General features: G+C 41.0%; 1 protein-coding gene across 8 annotated transcripts in view; it reads right to left on the reverse strand.

Moving 5' to 3' along the window:
• The window catches only part of DIP2C (disco interacting protein 2 homolog C), a 1,002,241-nt gene that overhangs the window by 749,093 nt on the left and 228,844 nt on the right, over positions 1-24,304 (reverse strand). The window lies entirely within an intron of this gene.

A 24,304-nucleotide genomic window follows, 5' to 3' on the forward strand; every position in this document is an offset into this window, starting at 1 on the left:
TGTATGAGCACCTTGCAGGCTGATGCGGCTTCTATGGGTGGGCTCCTGTCAAAAAGATACAACTCCTTCCCTGTTCTGGCACATGCTGTATGCAGGCTGGTGTAACCTCTTTTCTGGTGCACGATGGTCCTTGCAGGCAGGTGAGACCTCTTTCCTGGTAACCGTCGGAATCCTGCTAAGTGTGTACAGCCCCTTTCCAACAATGGTGCAGCTCTGACATGGATACATCTATTCTTCTGTCCTGGTGCTGTAGCTACAGGGGCAGTGGAGTCTTTCCACAGCTTATGTTTATATTCCTCAAACAAGAAGTCCAGCCTTGACCAGCGTGAAAGCAAGTGGCTTTGTGATTGGAGCTTTTTAATCTCTAAGAATGCGCTTCCTGGTTTCTCCTAAAAAAAAAAATCACCCCAGAATTATAATTTCTGGGTAAGAGGTTTCAGGGATGTTTAGAGTTACCCGGCCTACAAAAGCACTTGTGATGGCTAAAAAATGTAAAATGTAAATAAATGGCTACAGTTCCATCTTAACATGTTCAGCTTAACTGTAGCACTATGGGCAATTGAAATATTTAATTTGTGACAATTAGTGGGCAACAAAGAATTGGCCACCCTATTTTCATAAATGTTCACCAAATTCGAAATTTGAAACTTCCACTCAGAAACGTATAGATCCATCACCCACCGTACAGGCACATTCTAGCGGTGCTTTCATTATTACCCACAAACCATAGAGCCCCTTTCAAATCTCTATGCAATGACTGCATGATTCCAAAAACCCTTAAGAAAGTTATTTATGGACAGCATCGCACATTCTGATTTATTACCATATAGTGTGGTTAAGCAGTGACTTCCTGTTAATATTAAGTGATGTAATTGAAGAATTGTTGTCCAATTTGTATATCTGCAGGAGGCCATGTTAGGATCCACTAAGAATCAGCCCGATTATCGATAAAGACTTGCAATGGGTTCACATTAAGCATCCCTCCACGTTGGCACTTTGCTCACAGCACCAACCTCCACAACCTCCGGCACTCCATCCACTCTAGTGCCTCCTTCATTCTCATGTAGCCTGTGTCATCATGTTCGATTCAAGGACACAGTAGATGCCGCCTCTACGGTACCAACTACGATGACACCAGGGTATCCCTAGAACTACGAAGGTAGTCGGGTTGACATTTTGGGTAATGGAAAGAAAACATTAAAATAACACTTTACTTAGTGCAGAAGAGTTTTTGCACCACCCTGCCTATTCTTATTATTGGTTACGCTAAGCGGTCGTTTGAAGAATTACCAAAGACTCTTCTTATCCAACGTTGTTCCTCCCAATATACTCAGTTAAGTTCCTATCAACTTAGCCATACGAATGACAAATTCTCCATACATATCAGCAATGCATTAGTTATTAATAAAGCTCTCACTTACGCCACTGCACAAGACAATAGACCTCTTGTTCTTACAAAGTACAAAAAAGCAGCAGCACCACCGACTGCCCGAAGATACTTATATTATTAAAAGGACAAACCTATCAGGACATACACTTCAAACGTTCATTCAAAGGATGCTAATCCAAAACTGGTACTTATGAGTGAGAGCACTGTGAACTGGACTGAACAGAGGCTATGAGGGATATTGCCGAATAAAAGGAGGACTCCTTTTATTCTTATATACACGTATCAAGAAGTTAAAACAATTTGCCAGAAAGGAAAAGGGGTAGCCAGAATGGGTAATTATTTTTAACATTAAGGCCAGTGCTGCTGCCTAATGTGTACATTAGTCCGAAGCAAACACACACATATTAGGAAACTGTATACATGCAGGACAACTATGGAAAAATGCCAAATTTAACAGTCATATTTACTTCCACTTGATCGGTAAATATATAAAAAAAAAGTGAAATGAAAAGAAGGATGAAAAAGAAGAAAATTATTTCCTGCAAATTCGATGAGTTAGAAAAAGCACGTTTGCCCTATTTTCCCGCTTGTATAGAAACCAGAAGATTTGCATGTTAGCTCGTTCACCACCACATGGAAACTGGTCTTGCAACCAATAAGTAATATTTCACCAGAAAAAAAACAGTGAACGTCGGAAAAAAAGCAAACAAAAAGTGCAGACACAGTTAAAGAAAATGGCACTCTTAACTTAAGACATGAAGAAAACAGGTGATTACACAAACTGAAGACGAAAGCATTACAGGCTCTCAGAAAGAAGAATGAACTAAACGGCGCTAGATTTGTGTTCGAGATTGCAGGTGGTGAATGCGGTACTCATTTTTAGGAACGATGAATTATTGAAGAAAAGGCCGCAAGAGGGGAGAAAATAAATATAGTAAAACAGCTACAAAGGGAGACAGCAGGGCTGAAAAATAAACAGAGAGTGATTCGAAAAAGTGGAATAAAAGTGCATGAGGTGGAATCAAGACTAAGCAGGCCTGGTATTCCGCAGGTGCCAATCAGCATCATCGCCAGCGGGCTTCCAAGAAGGGCCTTGGCCCTCTGCACAAATACAAATACTTTCTCCCGGGTTTAAAAACGCTACTTTGGGTGAAGAAAGAATTGAAAGCTACTAAAGAGAGCTGAAAAACACATTGTGCCAACTGAATTGAAAATTGATAAATACCTGGTGCCTAAAACACTAATTCTATCGAAGTGTGGTGATTGGTGTCGAACTGTATTCGTAGAGCATTAACTGAAGAGCGCTTGCCGGCAGGACCCTGTGTAGTATTTTCTTTAAGAAGCACACACGTACTCACCAGGCCTTTGTTGCAGTCATCTGACACAGCAAGAACAGACACCGGCCAAAAGCATTGCCTGCAGAGCCCTTCTGCACACAACCCGCACTGCTGCGGCATGATAAAGAGTAAGGAAAAAAAGAAAGTACATTTTTCAAATGCAGTTAAGCCTTTCGATGCCTGCTGGTGTACTACCTGTGGGCATGCACGATGCTTTAAATGTACTAACAGCACACTGGATCAAAGAGCCGTGCGCTCAAAGGTATGACCCTGGTGCATTCTTATAGATCCGGGGTGACGCAAGGTAGCCGCCATCCGAGGCCTGCGATCCCACGAGTGAGGACGAGTTTTCAGCACAGCCAGTTACTGTGGAAACACGCATCGGGGAATCTCTGCAAGGAGGCTGCGCTAATGATCCGGGATGGGATGTTCTGGGCGAGTCTTCCGACTGGATGGAGAATGGCTCTCCCAATGGTTTCCAGAGTGACGGGGGTGGGGCCCATTCAATCAGGTTCCTTTACTGATGTAAGGAAACAGCAGACAATGTACGGGCATGTCCACCCCCCTACTCTGCAACAGTGCCTTTGGGACAGCACTTTCCTAACATATTTCACAGGTCAGCCACGCCTAAGTTCAAAAGGAATGAACTGGTGCGTTTGTGAGGAAAACAGCTGCAGAGGAGGGACCGAGGTACAGGTGCAGATGGGGGGACAGGGAATGGAGACCTAGAGATGGGCGAGCCAACGAATCAAAAGAGAGCGCCGAGCAAAGGGTCTGCTCTGATCTTGGAACCCGTGCACGGGCCGAGCCCTGAATATACCTGCTATGTAAAACATACAACAAATATCACGCATAATATAATAAAGTCTAGTCAAAATTAAAAAATGTATTTCCTTAACATATGGAAACGTTGACATTAATAGGGTATATAATAGCACTGCACTGAGAAGTACTTATTAAAAGTGGTAGTTTTGTTTACAAATTAGTCTGAACTCATATTTGAAAGTGTCTTTATGCGTGATAATGAAGAAAAAAATAATTTTGGTGAAATAAGCTATTTGTTTAAGACCACACAATTTAAGCCGGGAAGTTGCAATTTATCCAGGTTTTATGGTTTCCCTTTCATAAATCAGCTAGTAAATTTGTCTTTCCTTTTACCTTAGTGCATTTTTTTTTTTTAAGTATACCACAAACTTGAGCCTAAGATATTGGAGCATTCTAGATGAGCACCGTTTACTATACACATTCTTCGTTTATAAGTATTTGCCTCGAATCAAAGCCATTCCAAGACTCGAGTTCCAAAGTCGACTGCTCAGGCCTTTGCCACATCTACGGTACAGGAAGGGAGGCAGGCTAAAGTCACGTGAAAGCTCGGCTCGTTATGGGCCCGAGGTTCCAACAGGGCTTCGAGCAGAGCCAGGCAAGATTTCAGTGGCTCGCCCAACAAGAAGAAGGAGGAGGAGGAGGTCCAAATTCAAGTATATCACCTCCACCTTCATTCAATACTGTGTCTGAAACAAACTGAAGAGCTACAAACATTTCTATCAGTACTTCATGCCCGCTGAAAACAACATCTAACCTGAATACTTTTACAATATATTTTGGAAAGGTCACGGACTGCAGGTTAAAGGACAAGGTAGCAGTGGTGTATAACACAACCCATCCCTCCAACCTGTGCCAAAGGAGTGTGCATTACACTCCTGCAAGGTAGAACTGACATCTGTTCAGTTAATACAACTGAACGGTTCACTTACATTTTATTTATTTTAATAAAGGGTAGGACTTCAGCAAATATGCAGTAAGATGTTCATCAACAGTAGAAAGTCAGTTTGATATTGACCGCTTTGACAGATGCAAGAACTGTTGCAATAGGATGCTGGTCGCTGTCCCATATGTTATATGTATGTGAACAAATGCATATGTGCACTCTGCAAGGGTATTACTTGTATGACTTAGAAAAACAATAAACCTATTTAAAAAAAACTACTACACATTTTATTTTAGAATTAGACACTATGTGGCTTCTAATCCTTGTGATGCAACAGCAGTGTTCTCAGCTTTGCAAAGAACGTGCTACAGCAATCCAGGAAGGATTATGTGAAACATGAAAATAAACAAGCATTGGCAAAGCCAACTGATCTGACCTTTTTTGTGAGTCTTTTGGTTTTGCCAATGCCTGTCTTGTTTTGACATAGCTTTTGTAACACTTTATTTTTGGGGGAGCTGTCAGGTCCTCACCATTGTAACAAACACTGGCAAAAAGGAAAAAAATGTTTTGGTCTCAAAAAGTGCACATTGCCACCAGTGGCTTAAGAAAGGCCCTGCAGCCCCCTCCACAGGGCCCACTCAGCACAGAACCTGCCCGGAGTGAGTCTGGAGGGGGGGTCCCTCCATGTTCTTTGCAGGGGGCACCATCCAGTTTTGTTACACCACTGATTGCACAGTGGTTCCTAGCACTGAACAAAACTAGTTTGTTTGCCAGTATGCTCCTTGTGGAAGGGCAGAATGTGATTACTCACAGTAAAACCACCAGATAGAGAGAGAATTAAAAGTTTATGAAAAACAAAATGTCATTGTTAGCGCCAGACCTAATTAGGGACCCGATTCTTAAAGAAAGTCACAGAAGTGCACCCATAGAGGCTTTCATGAATTCACAAGAACTTACAGAAGTAGAACAGGAAATAATACTCCAAGAAAATATTTGTGAACTGTATTTTAGCACAAGCAAATATGCATGTGTAGATTTATTCATGGGAAAATCTATTGAGCGTTTACAAGTTCACTTTCCCTCCAACCACTTTCTTCCCAACCCTGCAAGAACTTCTACCCTTGTCAGGAGTGAGTTTCCAACTTTCTCATTAAGGGAAAAGATTAGAGAAGAGCTGGTGAAAATCCTTAAAACATGCAGGTTAGCGGGTTTGCAAACTCAAAGGCATTCCAGCCCCAGAACTATTGCTTACTGTTTTCTCCAGCTCCAGACACATATATAACCTCAACTGCAGACAGTTCCCTTTTCTGTAAACTGGCAGCCAAAGGGTTTGTGCTGCGGGGGTTGGGCCTACTTGTCCCAAGGCCAAAATAAACTTGAAAACTTGTTGCACTTGACCCCAAACAATATGTCCTGGGTGTCGGGAGATAGGAATTCCACATCCTTGAACTCCCATATGACATAACTGAATAAGTATTTATCTAGGAAAGCTGTAGTGTAGTCTATGCTTGTTAAGCCTCTCAGACAGACAGTGAGACAATCAGCCTAACAAATGATTATTTTAAATGCATATAGGTCAGACACGTTATAAATAAATGTAGATACAAATGAAAAGGATAAGTACAGTATGAAACCACATTTATCATGGGAATGTCTGACCAACTCATTGGTGAGCAAGGAATAATTTAGTTGTACATTCTTTATTAAACGTAAGTGTGATCTTAGATTAAGTAATGGCCATAAAACAAAATAACAGTTGTATGATTCTCCATAACACTAAATAAACGGAGTCCGAGCAACAGAGTTAAGATACATGAAGAAAACAAGCATGGCGCTGCATAGTTTCTGGTCTTCATAGAAAGTTTAATACCTTTAGTGAAGACTGTTCAAAACGTGTAAAATATTGCAAGATATAATACTGGTCACTTCTCAGTTCCTTTCCCATTTCAAAATAGCTATTATAAAAGGAAAACTGAAGGAAAGAAACTGCATATTTGCATGTTGATCACAAGTAAAACATGCAAGTAGTGCATAGTTTGAATAATGGTAATTAAAAGGCCTTTTTCGATATGCTGAAATAATAGAAATATTAACCTCAATGAAAGCCTGTAGCACTAGGCTGTGGCTAACTTAAAGTGATAAAGGTAATGTAGTGAATCCTAGTTTGTTTTAATGGGATAACGGAAGTAAGCTTAGCCTTTGGCTTGCAGGCTCGTGCCCCTATCACCTAGTGGCTTTTAACCTACTTAGCTTGCTCTGTCTTAGACCATTTATTTAATTAATTCTTCTAAGATAGCTGCCTTGTTTATAGTTAGGATCTTTTCTTTAGTTATATTACCAGTGTCACCGTGCTATGGCGTCAACTCATGCAACAAAGACAAACAAACTATAGGTGCTCTCATTAGAAATTACCGTCCCAAGCATGCTATGTTATCTATTATTTTGGAACTGCCTACGTCAGGGGTCCAAGTAGATCTGTATAAATACATCACACTTTAGACAGATAATCAGAGGGACTCCGACCAGATACCATCGCTGATATCGATGCTGCATGTCGCCTTGACGCGGATCCAGACTTCGTGTTCTTCCAAAGTCTGAGCTTGAAACCTCATTCAAGGTAACCAGGGTTGGGGGCTCCTTCCAGGGACATGGCATTGGCAGATTAGGTTCAACATACCCAGCTCTCCTCTATGTAGAAGGGTAGGCCTATTATGATAGGGTACACTGACATATGATACACTTTATGTCCTTCTATGCTAATACAAAATGGTGGGGGTCTTCATAATCATGACCCTCGTTTTTACAATTCTATCTCTTGCACTGTTCATTATCTTAATCATTGCAGCCTATACGATTTACTGTATTGTATTAAATAAAAATATTGAAACATTACTGCATCTTCGTTATTGCCTGTGTTTGGTTGAGACATGATATATCTGTGAGAAAGGGGGAATCTCCGTTTAACCACGACACTCCCTGAGATGTCACACTTCTGAGTCCATATGTAAAGGCTGCCACAAATCACCTTTGACTGTTTGGGTTGTTGGTGAGGTACTGCTAGTGAGCCGGAAGGGTTGGGACTACAGTTGCAACTTGTAGGATAGGCATAGTCACCTACAAACATAACTACTGTCATCCTCGAACCAGCAGTCTTGCCCAGAGCAAGAGTGCAAACTACGACAGTAAGCAGTGCCCAAATCACAAGAAAAGTAACTGAACTCCCTTTCAAGACCATACATAATTTCAAATTACATTGATATGGCGTTCAGTGAATGGCACCCTGATGTGAGTTGGAGATTGTCAATACCTCCTGAGGCAGACACTCATTAGCCTAGGACTTCCAATGCCAAAATTTTAAATTCTGAACTAGGCTACATACCCACCCATTCCAGTCTCTATAGGGCTTGATCAGTGCATTATGAACTAGGGCATCCGGAGCAAGTTGTAGTAAATTTGTCATCTCTACTTTGGAAGAATGAGGATAATTTATAACTAAGCCACTGAGTGTCGGGAGTTCACACGCGTACTCAGGAGCAAATTCTTGGCGCCTCCAACCTTTGCTACATTGGGCATCCTCAACACCAGTTTATGGCATCAGGCTACATGTCAGAACTGGATTAATTGCCTCTACGGGCCATTTGGCAACTGCCACAATTGCGGAGGGACTCTAGTTCATGTTGTGGACATCTTACTCGGCCCCCAGAGGAATGGAATCAGCAAGGTTGTCTGTATCCTAATGGGCATTGTGGATTTCATGGGATCCACAAGATCACTACAAATCCAGGCAGGATTCTGCTATACAACAGACTACACCCAAAAGCAAACCACTATGTAATGTGGTGCTTCAACAGTAGCAGAAGTAGCATTTCAAAGACAAAAGTCAAGGGTACTCTCCAATCATTCAGGGGATTAAATATAAAGCAACTGGATGGTGAGAATTGGCAGAAAGAAGAAATGCCGCACCTTGGAAAGGAAGTGGGAGTCTGGAATGCAATGGGAGCACTGGATTGGAACTGTGGCTCAGAATGACCTGTGACACATTTCTAGAATACCGTAATTGCAATCACTGAAATGTTGGGAGCGAATCCTCTCTCAACCTAATGTTGAGTGGATCCTTATTAGCCTTAGGTCAACACCATCAACTTTCATGCACAAGTCTTCCATAAAGTAATGTATATTCTAACACTGGAATACAGAATCATCCAGTGACTGAACTCTGCTCCCAACAAGGTTTATTGCACTGTATCACAATTCTCACATCCCCTCGTTTTGTCACAGTTGGCTATTTGATTGTGCAAGCGGCTGCTGTTTAAAAGAGAGTGGAATGTGGTTGCATGCTATTCCCACATTAAGTATCTGGGCTTAGACACTGAAAGGGCCTGATAAATGTGCATCACTCATGTAGGTACAGGATGGTCCCCAATACCACAATCATTGACCTACCAAGGAGACAAAGTGAGATCCTGCTTCTCCTGCCAAAAAGGTAGTTCCGATAATGACACTATTTAAACTTTTTTGTCTTGAAAAGGATCAAATAATTGGAAGGTTACTATGATTATTAACCACAGGTCCACACACACATGCAAAATGCTTGTTTTAAAAGCGAAAAGCCCTGAACCACTATTACTTTTTGGAACTAAAATCCACAGATGTACCAATATGCGATAATCTTGTCTTTGGAAATAAAAGCTGTACACAAACATACACATTTTATGAGGAACACAAAGGAAAGCACATCACATGAAAACAGGGAGAATAAGGCGTGTTAAATGCAGCTTTGGTAACTGCTGGGAGATTTGCATTGTCGAGGACCTGGCCAAGTTAGAATAAAATCATTGTGGATCATTCTTACAGCAGTACTGCAGCACTTCTGAAGAAAACGTTTCAAAGAAGAAGAATCTCCTGAAATGCTGAGAAACAAGTAGTCGTGCAAATAAATACTTGACGAACATGTTATATTTTTTTTATGGGAAAAACAATTCCAGGTTTTCATGTCATCTTGACACGGGGACCACATCCTGATAAACTTACTTGGACAGAAGCGCTGATAAACTCCTGTGGGTTTGATGGACCAGTGTTTTAGCACACAGGCTGCGTGAGCGGGAGAATGTCAATATGACGGCTGCACCACTAGACAGCTGACCATGGTCCGCCATCTTGGAGGTGTTGCATAGCTATATGAAATAAGAGCATGGGACTTGTGTAGAAGTGCACCAAATTTGGCTCCACTGAAAGCAGTGCCTGAGTCTACAGCATAAGAGATATATAAGTGCTAGAGTGTGACAAAGTACCAATGTATTTGTTGATTATAAGTGCTCTTATTAGTCACTGAACAGTGTTTATAGCAGCATGTTGCTGATATTTACAAGATACCATTCTGCACATCTGTACACAACAATGCAAAAAACTGCAAATACAAATTATGCAATTTATCTCATCCTGTGTATGGAATGAACATATATCTCATGATTAAAGTGATTGACAGCCAATGGATAGGTTCCATAGTCGTATACGGAGTAACATTTGGAATTTTTAACACATATGTATATCATGTGATTGATAAACAATTGTAAGGTTATGTTGCTGTATACAGTGTGACATTTGGATCACATAATACATAACAGATCAATCATGGATATGTTTTTTAGAGTACTGGTAACGTCTGCCATTCAAAAGAGATGTTAAGGCTTTTCATTACACTGTCTACTTTCCAAATCCAAAGTTTTTATTTTATTGTAATCAGACTATCGACATTGGGGGAATCTTACAGTGTGTTTGATAGTGTCTATGACCCACTATGCAATGTCCCTCTCTCATTGCTTAGAGTTGCTTTATATGTTCCACCAAGGGTGCATGTTCTACTTTGCATCGTATTCTGGATTGGTGTTGGACAATACATTTTCTCACTGGTTGTGTAATTTTACCTATGTATGGTATGTCACATGGGACGTCTTTGAAATAGATAATGTTAGTAGCATTGCAATTTGAGAAATGTTTTAAGGTGAACTGAAGACCATTCATGTTGAAGCTTTTTACCATTTTGGTTGTGCTGCAAGCTATGCAGTTATAAAATTTGCAATGACCCTAAATTGCTGGTAAATTAAAGATCTGTTGAATAGTTTGGGGCAGTTGTTAAACATATGCGTTTAGAAGTCAGTCTCTAAGATTGGGGTTTCTCTTGAATGCAAACATTGTTTTTTCACTGAATGTGGTACCTCCTGCCAACAGATTCCAGTGTTTGAATTTTTTTTATTTTATTTTGTCGAAGAGCATGCCAAAGGTGGAGAGACAGACTAATCAGGGATGTCTTGAGCTTTCTCTGATTTGTAAGAGGACCTCTCTGTTGTATAATGCTTTTTTGAGTGATCTTTTGGTAGTCTACGTGGACAGCCTCGATATTTCAGTTCTTCTATGCGTTTGTAGGCTTCCAGAAAATAACCGTCGTCTTTGTAAAAATTCCATCATAGACACAGAAACTCCCCAAATGGACAATTGTCTGAGTGCTTGTGGGTGGTGGCAGTCATACTTGAGTAGTGTGTTTCTGGACATTGGTTTGGTAAATAGAGTCATGTATAGTGTGCTGTCTTCTGCTTTCATAGTGATGTCAGGAACGTTCATATTGACATTGTTGTGTTCAATGGTGAATTTGAGGTTGTCATTTTGGTTGTTGTTCCAGTTAAGGAACATCATGCGATTTTGTGGGCCCCCTTCCCATATCATGACCACATCATCAAAGTAGCACATCCATTTTTTTATGTGCGATCTGAAAAGGTTTTGTGCAGAGTCTATGAATTTAGATTCAAAATTGGTGACATAAATATTGGCTATATTTTGGGGCAAAGATCAGCCGCCATAGCTACACCTTTGATTAAATGTGGAATCTCCTGCCAACATATTTCAGTTGTTGCTTTTATTGGAAAGTGTGCCAAAGGTGGAGAGACAGAGTAATCAGGATTGTCTTGGGTGTTCTCTGATTTGTAAGAGGGCATCTCTGTTGTTGTGCCATGCTCTTTTGAGTGATATCTTGTGTAGTCTACAAGGATAACCTCGAGTTTTTCTATGAGTTTGTGGGCTTTCACATGATGTTTTCTATTTCTTTTCAATATTTTGTGTTCTTTTGTATCTTCTAGCCATCCTCCAGCTGAAAAACATCCAATTTTAATTGTGGTTTATCAATGTCTCATCGTTTGGAAATCTCTTCTACTGCAGCTATGATATGAACATAACCATGTGATGCTTACAAACAGTGTGGAAGGCCCATGTGTACACATCACAAACCATGACAATCTAAAATTCTCAGTACTTTCCTTTGCTCCTGCTGTTCTTCCACCACTTCTCACTTTGAATACTCTTGGTTGCTTAAGTCCTGTGTTTACTTTGATTGTCTAGACAGCTGCATGGAAACCTAAAAGAGAACAGTGGTGTGTAAACACGGTTCCTAAAAGATCAGCCACAACATGTTATAATCAACTAATTATCTCCACGTTCAGCTAGATTGCATGTGATGTACCCCAAAGTTCTGACTAGTCATGATTACTTGCAAAAATCTAACTGCAACCATTGGCTGTTCCCATTCAATATTCACTTTCAGATTGTAGATATCTGCAAAAAGGACACAGCTAGTACTTGGGTGGCAAAGGAAGAGCAATCCAGAGAAACTGACTGCACCTATAATTCATACTTTGCAAGTCCATCATTCTCCTACGCTATGCTGAATGATAAAGAACTAGTTCGCATTCACTGATTGTGGGAACAAACTTTCCTTGGAAATCACTTTCACCTGCTCAGAATTGAATACGGTCAGACCTATGCTCAAATCTCCAAGCTCATGAAAAGTAGCAAATTTTACATCAAGATGGAATGGGACATTAAGATGTTATTCCTCACCAAGAGACCACTTCTTCTAGAGTGTTCTCTCAAGCCTAAAATGCATCAAACACTGGCCTGAGGCTAGACAATCATTCTAAACTGCAACAGCTCAAAAGAAAGCTTATATATATATATTTAATTTCAAACTGTAAAACCAATCACATCAGCACTTGACAAGAATACTTAACTTCTGGAGATGGCAAGAGATCATCAAATCCATAGAATTCTGTCATTCTGCCCCTTACCAATGATCCCATCTCCCAACCAGATCTGTACCAACCAGATCACTGTGACCTTTCAATACTGACTTGCTTAGGGTCCCTCAATTAAATTTACCCAGATTCAGCGGTCGGAGCCTGCTTCTCAGACACCTCTATTGTGGACTCACCACCATTAATCCTTAAATTTAAAGAAATGTACCTCTCTCCCAAATTACAGTTAAGAAGTGGTGCCTGTGTAGTTCCTGTGCCCAGAAGACTAAGTACAAAGTAAAAGAGTATGAATACTAATACTATATTAACTCAACATTGAAGTTTGATGCTTTTAGCTCATTCAAAACAATTAATTGAAAAATCGTAAAATATGGTGCTGCCAAGACACCAAAACTGGTTTAAAAAAAAACTGAAAAAACAGATTAGCGTGTTTTTAGTTTAAAATATAGTTATAACTGACATTTTCCCACAACTATAACGTCACTTTAACCTTTTTTTTTTTTTTTTTTTTAATTTTCAGTGGCAATATATGTACACACACACACACACACATATATGTATAAAAATATATGGACAAAATATGTTTTAGTGAACACACCAGGTGTCTCCTTTTCCTTCCCTGTCCAGTCAACCTTGTGCCATCCAACTATGATAGCAGCAGCATACTGTAAATCACCTATAATCTTGGTGATAAATAAGGCTTGTTTGCAAGTAGTTTTGTTAAAAACGGATGCAAATATGATCAAAAATATTGTATTTTATTGCGATGATCATGACAAATTACATGAAAACAAGTACGCACTATGTTGCTGGTGTAATATCCGCCATTATATTATGCAGATTATTAGCTAACTGAAATGTAATAATTCTGTTACACAGGCCCAACATATTTTTTTTTTCAAAATTCGCAGTAACAGCAGGGCTCAAAAGAAATGTCTCTTGTTCACGGACATATTCCTGATAATCACAAACATCTTTGCCTCCCACTGAGCTCCTTTGCCAAGGGGCGAGTGTTTTATTTGGGAGCCTTCCTACGTGGATCGTCAGTGAAACAGTACTTCAAAAAGAGAGAGTGTACACATACGCACGCTGTTAACGTATAACAGTGCGTGGCTGCGGTATTCCAGCCTTAGGCCAGTGAATACAAAAATTATACTCATCACTCGTTTGAACATAACCCAAATCTCCTTAATAGGCATCAGCTGTGCCTGAAAAGCCCTGGCCGAGTGACTGTGGTCCACTTTGCACACCACAATGCAGCAAGGTATGGTAACCCCGGGACAGGGTATCTGCAGAATCCAGAATGAAGCGCTCCTTCAAAGGATTATAAACACTACGGCAGCAGACCCAGAAGTGACAAGCTTGAGGAGATACCAGTGTAAAACACCTCAGAATGTATAGCAGCATGACATCTGAGGCCAGGGTCTATCATGGGGGTGGCAGAGACTACTAACTATGAATATCAGCAGAACTGGGTCTTCCAGGTGACACTGGGAAAACGGACCCCGACAGCAGGGGTCTAGCCATCAATAGTGCAGCGGGTGCAGTGGCATCAGGGCCCATGTGGTGAGAGGGGAACACTGTGCTCCAAAAAGGCTCCCTTTTTAGTACTACAACGCCAGGAGGCGTGGGGATTGTGGATTCTGTTTTAATATTAGGGTCTATGCAACTCTTAGTACGCATCAACCCCCAGACAGCCTGAACATGGCCGGAATCTTTCCTTTCTTGATATCTCTGCGGAGCAGCAACCGCCGATCAAACACACTGCACCTCAAATATGTCATACCAGGTTAAAAAAGACTCCTGCTCGAACTGAAAACACATTCAAGTCTAAAATGGAACGCTTATCTCCAAGGTTGCTGCTGTGCAGCGTTAAGTCGTGGATGATAAAAAAATCAAACCGGGTAGTAACTCAGTGACGTGGCATTTGATAGCACGTTTACCTTCAATGTACTTGAACAAAACCTGTTGGAAAGGTTATGGGGGCACAACAAGCCTGGGGCATATGAAACCTCTGAGGTCAGTTGAACCCTCAAACGAACACCTCCCCATCACTGCTGCCACCGCGATCGATTGCGCACACTGCAGCGGGGCGCTACGAGAAACGACAGGAGTGTCGACTTCTTCCAAATTAGTGTTTCTATGGCGACAGGCTCAATGTCCTGTGACTATGTTTCTTGCTTCATTTCTTGAGATACCATCTGGATAAAATATATGACTACTTCTTCCCTGAAAAATAAATTCAAATTTACTGTAGCTTTTAAAAAAAATGTTTCTTAGATACTGTTTTGAAATCTATATCTTCATGATAAAAAGGCACAAGAATAAAATACGAGTCGACTGAGATTCGATATAGCGCTCGAGGAAGATGAACGTTATCACACTCTGAATTGCCTAATAAATCTCAGCCCCTAATCTTGTACGACATGGCTGGCACCACCGTAAGAAAAAAACACATTCCACGGTGTTCACAGGTCCACCGGGAATGTACCCATGTAGAGAAATAAAACCGCACAAACCATTTCCCAGGTTGCCTACTACGTGCAAAGTACCAGCGAAGCAAGTTGTGTAGTTTAAGAACGGCAGTTAGGGCGCGCAGTCGGAAGAGTGCCAAACACTTTCCATCCCAAAACGTCGTAAGCAGTGTCTGACCTTTAAAGAGAAGCAGCCTACTTTAACGCATACCACAAAATGTGACGTAAAGAGATAAGAAAAACGCGAAACTCTTAAAAACGATAAGACTACTTGGTCACCGAAAATAAAGGGCTATCAATGTCAAATTAGCACTGGGAGACCACCACACCTCAAGACAGCATATTGTGTAGCACTTGGACACCCTGCTTGAAGGTGTCAATGAATGTGTTTTCAATGAAAATACGCCTTAGTATGGGACACTGCTTTTGTCTTCTGTATGTCGAGACCTGGCATAGCAAAATGCATCAAAACGATACTTAAGACGGTGAAGAAACTGTTCAGACAATCAGCAGAGGCCTATCAGAGGAGCCTATCATTCCTTTATAACACAGGAACAACGGGTAACAGCGTCTGATAGCCACTGCTGCTATGTCTTAGCAGTGAATAACCAGATTTAGAGTCCAGTGGTCACACTAGCGGCTCTCACGGACAGCCCGACATAACAAAAGAATTAATAACAGATAATCAGGCTGGAAACAATTGTGGCAAGAAGAAAATAAATTAGGGGGGGGGGGGCAATTCTTAATGAAGGTCTCAAAAGTGCACTAACATATATAGGACTTTGTAATGGTGTAGAGGTAAAACCTTTGGTAATTCATAAGAGATTATCAAAGAACTCTTGGAAAACAGTATACCCAGCAAACCTCTGCAAGTTTCCTCTTTGCATGAGCAAGAGTAACTATGTATATCTGCTCATCCAAAAATCTGCTGCGACTGCACCTGCCCTATCCTGCATGTTTCCCCACAATGGAAGTTCAACTCCTACGCCCTTGTCAGGAGTAAATTTCTAAACTTTTCCAGAATGTGAAGTGATTGGGGAGGAGTAGGTGCATACCCTTAAATAAGGATGTTTGTGGGTGTGCACCGATAAAACAGAATCCCAAAACTGGAACTAGTGCCTCCCACATACTTTCAGCCCCTTTGTGCAGATTTGCAGAAATGTGGCACAAACAATGCCCTGTTACAATCCAAACTCTTATAACATGAACCCTGGCACTAGGGGAGAGAATATTACCCAAGCTCTAATATAGTGAGAATGCTGTCATATGTTGCCACCTCACTACATGGCACCGAAAGAGGCAAGAGAATGTTTTTTTTTTTTTTATTTAAAAAAAAAAAAAAAAGGACAAGTAGATGTCTTCGGCATCCGTCCTTTGAACACATAGATATCTTATAAAACTCTACACCTGTGTTTAGTATTCATTAATGGAAATTTGAAGGTCAGGACATACTGGGCTAGACTACATTAGAGTCCTTCAAAGTGGCAGCTATGTGTAGTAGATATCTTTGGTCAATTAACTGCCCGTCGTAAGTAGTTAGTTTCAGTGGGTTGACAATAACATTCTCATAATATGACATTATCTGCAACTGTTCAGATTTGTTATGGACCAATTAAGTGCTTATTTCATAGACTGCACCATCCCAATCAGGTAAGTGCTTGTATTGCAGCCTGCACTTATTAAAGTAGCTAGTATGATATCCGTTTTTAATGACTTCACAGCTACTGACCCCAAGAGAGGATCACTGTGTGGCTAAGCCGGGGTTTAATGTAATTCTCGGCCATTCAAGCTGGTATATTCCACCAACCTGATTCGACATGTGGTGATCGTGAGACACTGTGCTGTGGTGATCGTGAGACACTGTGCTGTGGTGATCGTGAGACACTGTGCTGTGGTGATCGTGAGACACTGTGCTGTGGTGATCGTGACCAGTTCAATCCTGGAATCGGAGGATACAGATTCTAGGGATGTTTATCAGAACAGGAAAGTTATCTCTCCTTCCTGACCTTCAACTGGTCCTGTGTATTTCATTGCTTGGATGGCAAGGAGTTCCAAGCTTTGCCACTTTTAAGGTGAATCTGTAGAGCGCTGTTTGTCACCTGTGAGGGTATCCAGGCCCTGATCAGGTGAGTTTAGGCCTGCACTGAGGTTGAGCCTGAAAACAGACAGTTTCGATGGTCAAGGTCACACGGAAGCAGAAGAGGGACACCTGCTAAATAAATGGTTCTTTCCAACTGGATCCAGTGCACTATAAATTGCCAAAAGTTACTCGAAGTCTTGGTTTCTGAGTCTTAATACATAGGCATGTCTCTGTCGCACTTTTCAATAATAGCAATGCATTAATGGCTGAAATGTCATCACCTAGACAACAATGAGGTAATGTACAGTAGACTGGAGTTCATCAAGAAAGCATTACGTTGTGGAGTGCCATCGGCTAGAATCAGAGAGGTAAAGGGTGACTCAAGGTGAAAGCAATTCACCACTTATATGAGGACTGGGAATGCTCCAATGATCACCGAATGCACTACCTAACGTACCAGCTTTTTTAAAATCAATTTTCAGGTGGCTAGAGACGTTGCCTTTTACTAGGCTAAAAATCGCGAAAATAATTGGTCTTAACTAATTACACCTTACAACCTGTTTACAGCAGCGGTGGTCGCACCTCACAATTAACTTTCTGCTTTATATATCTCTAAGTGAGACACTTGTAGTGTATAATCAGTTTTATCAGCTTACTATGCAAAGTTCTGTTTATAACAGTGTTGGAAAATCCCAACACATCGCTATGGAGACACACTGACAACCGCTTACGTGTCGGCAAAACAAAGCAGTCTAAATTCCCAATGCACACCAGAAGAGTATTTGCTTATAATAAAATTGAGGGCCTTTCGAACTCAGCTCAGTCCTTGAAAACTATGCATTTGGTTGAGATTCTAAATTGCATTTTCGGTTCATTGAAAGAGGCAGAAATAACAGCATATACTACTGCTGAAATTCGGAACCACGCGAAATGAGTATTCTGAGCAATTACAGGAAACCAACAGCAATGAAAAAACACAATCTCACACAGAGGGAGTGAACAATTTTGTACGTTTCTCAAGTAGATCCAACATTTAGGACGTTCTACACAATGCCTAGTTTCAGCAAAATGAGACCCTCACTTCCCTGTATGGAACCTCAAAACCTTTTCAGATGTATTTCACCTTTACCTGATAAAAATTATTTTGAGGGGACTTAGGTAAGATTTCTGGGTAATGAACCAAGTGTATTTCATAGTAATCACCACTGGCCGCCATCAATCTATTTACAATTCTATCCTTTTTACAATTTCAGTCTACAGACCACTTCCACAACAGAATATGCCTGGCAAAACCAATGGGGTCAGGTTTGCATTTTGAGAACTGACTAAAAATAAAACAAAGTTAATAGCATTCTTCGTGCAATGCATCTATTAGCGAAAACATCTAAAGAGCGAATGTTCAGTACACTTATTAGATACAAAATAGTCAGTCATGCATTTCAGTATATGCACAGCCAACAGCATGAGGGGGGCGAAAAACACTCTACTGGTAGAGCCTAAACTCACCATATGTATATTTTAAAGAGTAGTAGACAGTAACTATAGAGACAGCTATCAAGCCAGATGTAACAATCAGTATGTTAATGACGGACGCAACACTGCTGCTTTAAAACCACCACGGAGCCTGCTTTCATCCACTCATGAAGGCTTTGAATGTATTCTATTAAAGATCAAAACGGGAGATCTTAAGATGGCATCTTCCACTGTTCTCATTTGCATTCAGTTTGCTTGCCATCGGAAGAGCACATATTTATTTTACTTGTCTTTTAGTGTTGCAGATAAAGTATGAGACCGCTAAAAGAGTTGATGAAAGATTGTTATCCATAAATGTTAATGTTGCGTATCAAAATTAGTAAATATGTATTTTTGTTTGGATTTCGCCTTGTGATGTGGCAGGTAAAAAACACAGCTTACAAAATTTTCAAATGTCTTGCAAAAATATGAATTGGTGCTGACAACATTAAACACACACCTAAGAATTAAAATTACAATGCACCAGCACATTCCGTTTGGAGTGAGCATAAAAAAATTCTTCAGGCAAGGCAATCCCTCTATACGTATTTCAGCTGAACATCACTTAACAAACCACCCAGCCCCTCGCAATCTAGAGGTCGGACTGCCTATCATAATGACCAAAAGATATTTTACATTTAAACTCCAGAATAGCCACCATTTTCTCCAGAACCGAGGACCATTTAGTTAGGATTCTCTCCAGGCCAAAGCTAAGGACTACCTGCTGCATCTCATCGCATGAGGTACCCCATCATAAACAATAACACAAACATAGTAAACCTTTCCCAACTATCAGAAGTCTAATCCTACATTTGAATTGGGTCAGCTTCACACTGCAGACGAATGTTGTCAGAACTATCACATTGAATATTGTACTTCAAAGATGATCAGTCTAATTTGACATTTCTAAGGCTGGCCACCATAAGAAGACAACGAATCCACAAAGGGTGCCAATCACTTGACTTTCGCCCACACAATTCAATTCAAGCATTAAAACTGCAGAAAACCAGGAGCAATTCAGCACATCGATTGCAGCATTATGAGCCGTTAGTACACTGATGACACCAAATTCTACCCCGGTAATCATTACTGCTCAAGACAATGAGCAACTCAAAACATTAGCCACATTCATTTGGAATCGAATGTTCAGCACTAACCTAAAACTTAATCTAATCACAGCAGAATTTCTCCTGCTCTCTAACCACAACAAAACCACAAAATGAACAGGGCATCTTTACTCACTAAGCAAATACTCAACACAACATCACTTGAATTCACCATTGACAATAATCTCTACCAAAGAATACACTGGCAAAGAAACAGCATGGCACCAACACTCCCTCCTGAAACCAACTTCAGAACAACAGCCTAAGCCTTAGTTCTCTCACAACTGGGTGGAGACAACATTTTGCATTAGGGTTTCCAAGACACCATGGTGGCTTCACATCTTATCAAAAGGCCTAAAAAAGGCAACCATCTGACTACATCACTGAGAGAACTATTGTGGTAGCTTTTACTAAATTTGCAATTTTGGTGAAGAATTGTTTTTTTAATAGTAATGATTGTTATGATGAATTTAGTCATAACTAGTGGATTATTAATGTTGCACCTGAAATAATGTGCATTAGGTGTCTAGAAATGTGTGTGTGTGTGTTTATGTAGTTTAGCGGTCTGACATTTTCACAGAGGCACCGTTTTATTAATATGGATGATGTTTTGGTGTTCTGTTTATTTTATTCCTGCTCAATAACCGTCCCAATCAATGTCCCCCTGCATGTGTTCTCTCCCCCACAGTCTTCGCAAAGCACAGGACACTGGTGCAACTGCTTATATTCCTCGGAGAGCATGTGTTGTGAATGAAACTAACGTTCTTTACTCAATGTTCCAGTCCCAAGGACACTTCCACAAGAATTTCTGATGTAGGCTTACTAGCATACACCAGTGGGTGTGGATCTGTGTATGCAAAAAGGTTTCCTATCGTGTTGTGCAGCTCCTGACTACCAAGTTGTTGCATAACGTGCTGGAGTTTTCCTTTCCTTAGAAATGGGCTAGTGTTATATGTTTACTTTTGACAATGTAAATTCTGATTTGCTCAGTTTGTGTTATCACTAGTCATGCCATGCTGAATTTTCAGATTTTGCTGATCACCTATCAGTGTTTAATTTGTAAATAAAAATGTGCCGGTGCCCAAAGCTCTCCTCCGAAACTCGCAGCAGCTGTAATTGTATGTGCGACCAGAGAATACTGAGGCAGCGTAATCCTGAAGCCATCTCGGGCCTCTCTAATCAATTTATAGCCACTCCTAGCCCCTTCAGCTCACTCCTGCAGCTTTCTGCTTTCTCTCTTTATAACGCTTTTTCGTATTTCTCTTCTTCCGTCTTTCCCATGTGTCCCATGTGTCCTTTGCTCGCAGGAAATTCTGGAGGCAGAAAAATAAATGTGGCCCTCACAAATAAGTGCCGGTACCCCGCACCTGAAACCACCGGCTCAAATTAGGCGCTGTTACCTATTCATAAAATGTATATATAAACCCCCACGGTTTTGAGGGTGAGCCAGAGACATTCTCTGATCTACCAGATTTTGTCCATTTATTAGAGCCTTTCCTTTTCCCATAGAGATGCTCTCAGTATTCCTGTTGAACCTGACAGTTAGAATTTAGAGACATTTTGTTGTCCTCACAGGACTCTGTCCATTCATTAGAGACTTCCATTTCCATCAGAGATGCTGTGTGATTTTCTGACTATGTTCTCCATATCTGAGCCTTCACGGCATATTTTGCATTTCTCTCTAGTGCCTATTTTGAGATTTTTGTAATAAAATCTAACTTTTTAAGTGATCTAGAGCTCAGTTATTGAGTGGTCCCAGTCACTATTTTTTTATTTGCTAAACTAATGTTAAGTATGATGCTAAATGAGGAGCATGTTTTTAATGCTAGATCAGTAATGTGTAGAGCGGAATATCTGAAGGTGATATTTAGGGCGCCTGAGATTTTAAGGGTTCAGCATTCCATTCCCACACTACCAAGTTTCTCCATGGTAGTATCACCTTCAAGCACAGCTCCGTTACATTTAAGGCTACCAGAAACAACACCTATGCAAACCTTATTGAACTGAAACAAACAATACAGGTGGACAGAAAGAAGCACACTAGAAGCAAGGGCATTACCATATTAGAATTGAAAATTTGCAAAAAAGAATACTAGAAGGTGGAACTTCCCTGACCAGTGCTCCCAGGACCTGAAACAACAACCCCCAACAACATCAGCAATGTCACAACCGTGTTGCAAGTCAGAAAGTTAATAAAGATCCACCTCTTGAGAGAACACTACATTACTACAAAATAGGAATAACCACCCATGAATATTCTGCCTCATTGTAATTGGTCCTGTATCATAACTCTAGTTTCCTATGTGAAGTGCTCCACAATTGTGAAGTGAGGCCTGTGCTCTACAAATACCTATAAATGCATGTAAATCAGTACCAATACGCATGTGAAGAAACACTAATTCAACATACCCATCAGTCTATAATTAAAGACAAATTAAGCTCATATCTCTTATTAACTAATCTGTCTAGTTTGCTCCAACACTTTCTCAGGAGTTTAATACACCTCTCAGTTTAACTCTGCACTTGATGGATCAATAGCATGAAATTTTGGATTCTCTATCGGCTCCGCTGGACTACCAATAAGTTGTGTTTTCCCACTGTAAAAGAAGTGAGAACATCATCATTGGTGGAGCAGGTGGATTTAGTTTTATTAAATGGAAATGTAATGCTCATGCTCTAGCTACCTTTCTTTCATAAAGGTCTAAAAAAAAATGTTTCCTTACAGATGGCTGCTGAGCCAGACGTTCCTGCCTAAACTTCTCTAAAGTGAGATTGGTGATGCTCTGTCGTCCTGTGGCAGTAGGCCTGGTCTGTAGAGACCTGTTGATGCACTGCTTGCTGAAGCACCAGGTTGCTGATATGGCCCATTCAGAGGTGGCCCTTCACCTCTCCCTCCCACCCCAATCCCTCAACAATATCCTTCCTGCAAGGGTAGTTGTCAAGGGAGGGTGGAAGAGGAGTCTGAAAACAAACCATGGGAGCAGAATAGCAAGGCCTAGTGTTTAGGTAGACAAAAGAATCGATGGAGTGGGGGACAGAGTATGGTAGAGCCCATTCAATGTATTTTGTTTTTTTATTGCAGTTAACCCCAAAGGTAGAGAAGCACTATTAGTAATTACAATTATGGCATGCCTAAAGAGCACCTGAATGCCACGTAGCAGCAATTCACAGGTGTGAAATAGTGGCATATCCTGTTAGGATAATGGGCACAATTCACATACCACCTCTCATTGAGCAAAACATATCCACCTCATCTAAATACATTTATTTCAAATAAAGTGTAAAAACCCATATAAATACAAACAGATTAAAATATCTATTAACATAAAATAGATAACACTGCACTTCCCCATCCTCACCCCAAAGAGAAAGTCATATTCAATAGACTAAAGTGTCTTTTACTGTAGTTAGCAAATTCTGAACCCTGAAGCCAGAAAAGACCTGGTTTTAATTGTCCACAGAAAAGATTGTTTAAGGCTAGTAGTGGACTGAGTCCTTGCCACTAATAGAACAGGAGGACCCCGTAGTTGGACGGTGTTCATGTCTATCCCTGTAGGAAATGGAGGGGCGGCCCAGCAGCATGAAAAAGAAGAAAACAGAGTCCATGCAGTCTATACATCTCGACAGGCGGGGGAGAGGTAAGCTTTGAAACTGTGCAGGTAGCACAGTCCGCACAGTTTCTGCCTTGAGGTGCGTTTCAATCCTGAAATATTGAACCTGCCTTTAAGCCATCCAAAGGGGAGCTGAGGAGCTGTGTTGAGTGTTACATACGAGGAGCATACTAACATTTGAGGACCTGAAGTAAACTGATCAACTGCACTTGAGTCAGGACGACGGTTGAGCTCAGAGAATCTTAAACCCAACAAGTTTGGTTTAGCATTGAAAGGTATGTGAGGGGAAGAGGTGCAGACACCCAACATATGATGTGTGACCTGGACAGAGGCCAACTGTCTTACAGATCGCCTTCCAGTTTCTACGGCTTTCTGCCAAACATCTGCGCTCATTATAGTGAGCTTTCCATTATCCTTCCTCCATTGCTGTTTTTTCCATTTATTCTTCTTCCTGTTTTGCCTATCAATTTAGGCCTGGACTAGCCATTCGGCCATTTAAGCATTTTCCTGGTGGGCTGCAGCCTGGGGGTCTGCTTTTAGAACAGAATGGCCCGCCAAGATACAGCCATAGGTGTCAACATGCCCCTTTCTAGTCACAGTCTGGAGATGGTAGAAGGTTTTTGTCAGTCCTGATTATGGCTTCCAGTCTGGCCCCGTGTCCACGAGGTGAGTCATGGTGGCTGTGGTCGTGGGTAGAAGGGGTGGCTGACAAGCAATCAGGGGTCTCGGGGTTTTGCCGATTTGACTGTGCACTTCACTCTCAAGTCCACTTTGAGCCTCTTGTTTCCAGCATCTGGAGCTTTGCCTCAGTCTAAAACTTGCAGATTATTTTTCACCTCTTCTTTCTCTATAATTTTCTGTTTTCCTATCTTTATCTTCCTCGCTCCGTTTTCTGCCTTTTTTCCCACTGCTGTGAGTCAATAACGGACAAATTTTGGCAAAGTCAGTAAGGCCAGCCTCGACAAGCAGCTATGTTTTTTAATGCAACGAATATCTAACAAAAAG

This window comes from Pleurodeles waltl, chromosome 10 (genome assembly GCF_031143425.1).
Source record: "Pleurodeles waltl isolate 20211129_DDA chromosome 10, aPleWal1.hap1.20221129, whole genome shotgun sequence".
NCBI lineage: Eukaryota > Metazoa > Chordata > Amphibia > Caudata > Salamandridae > Pleurodeles > Pleurodeles waltl.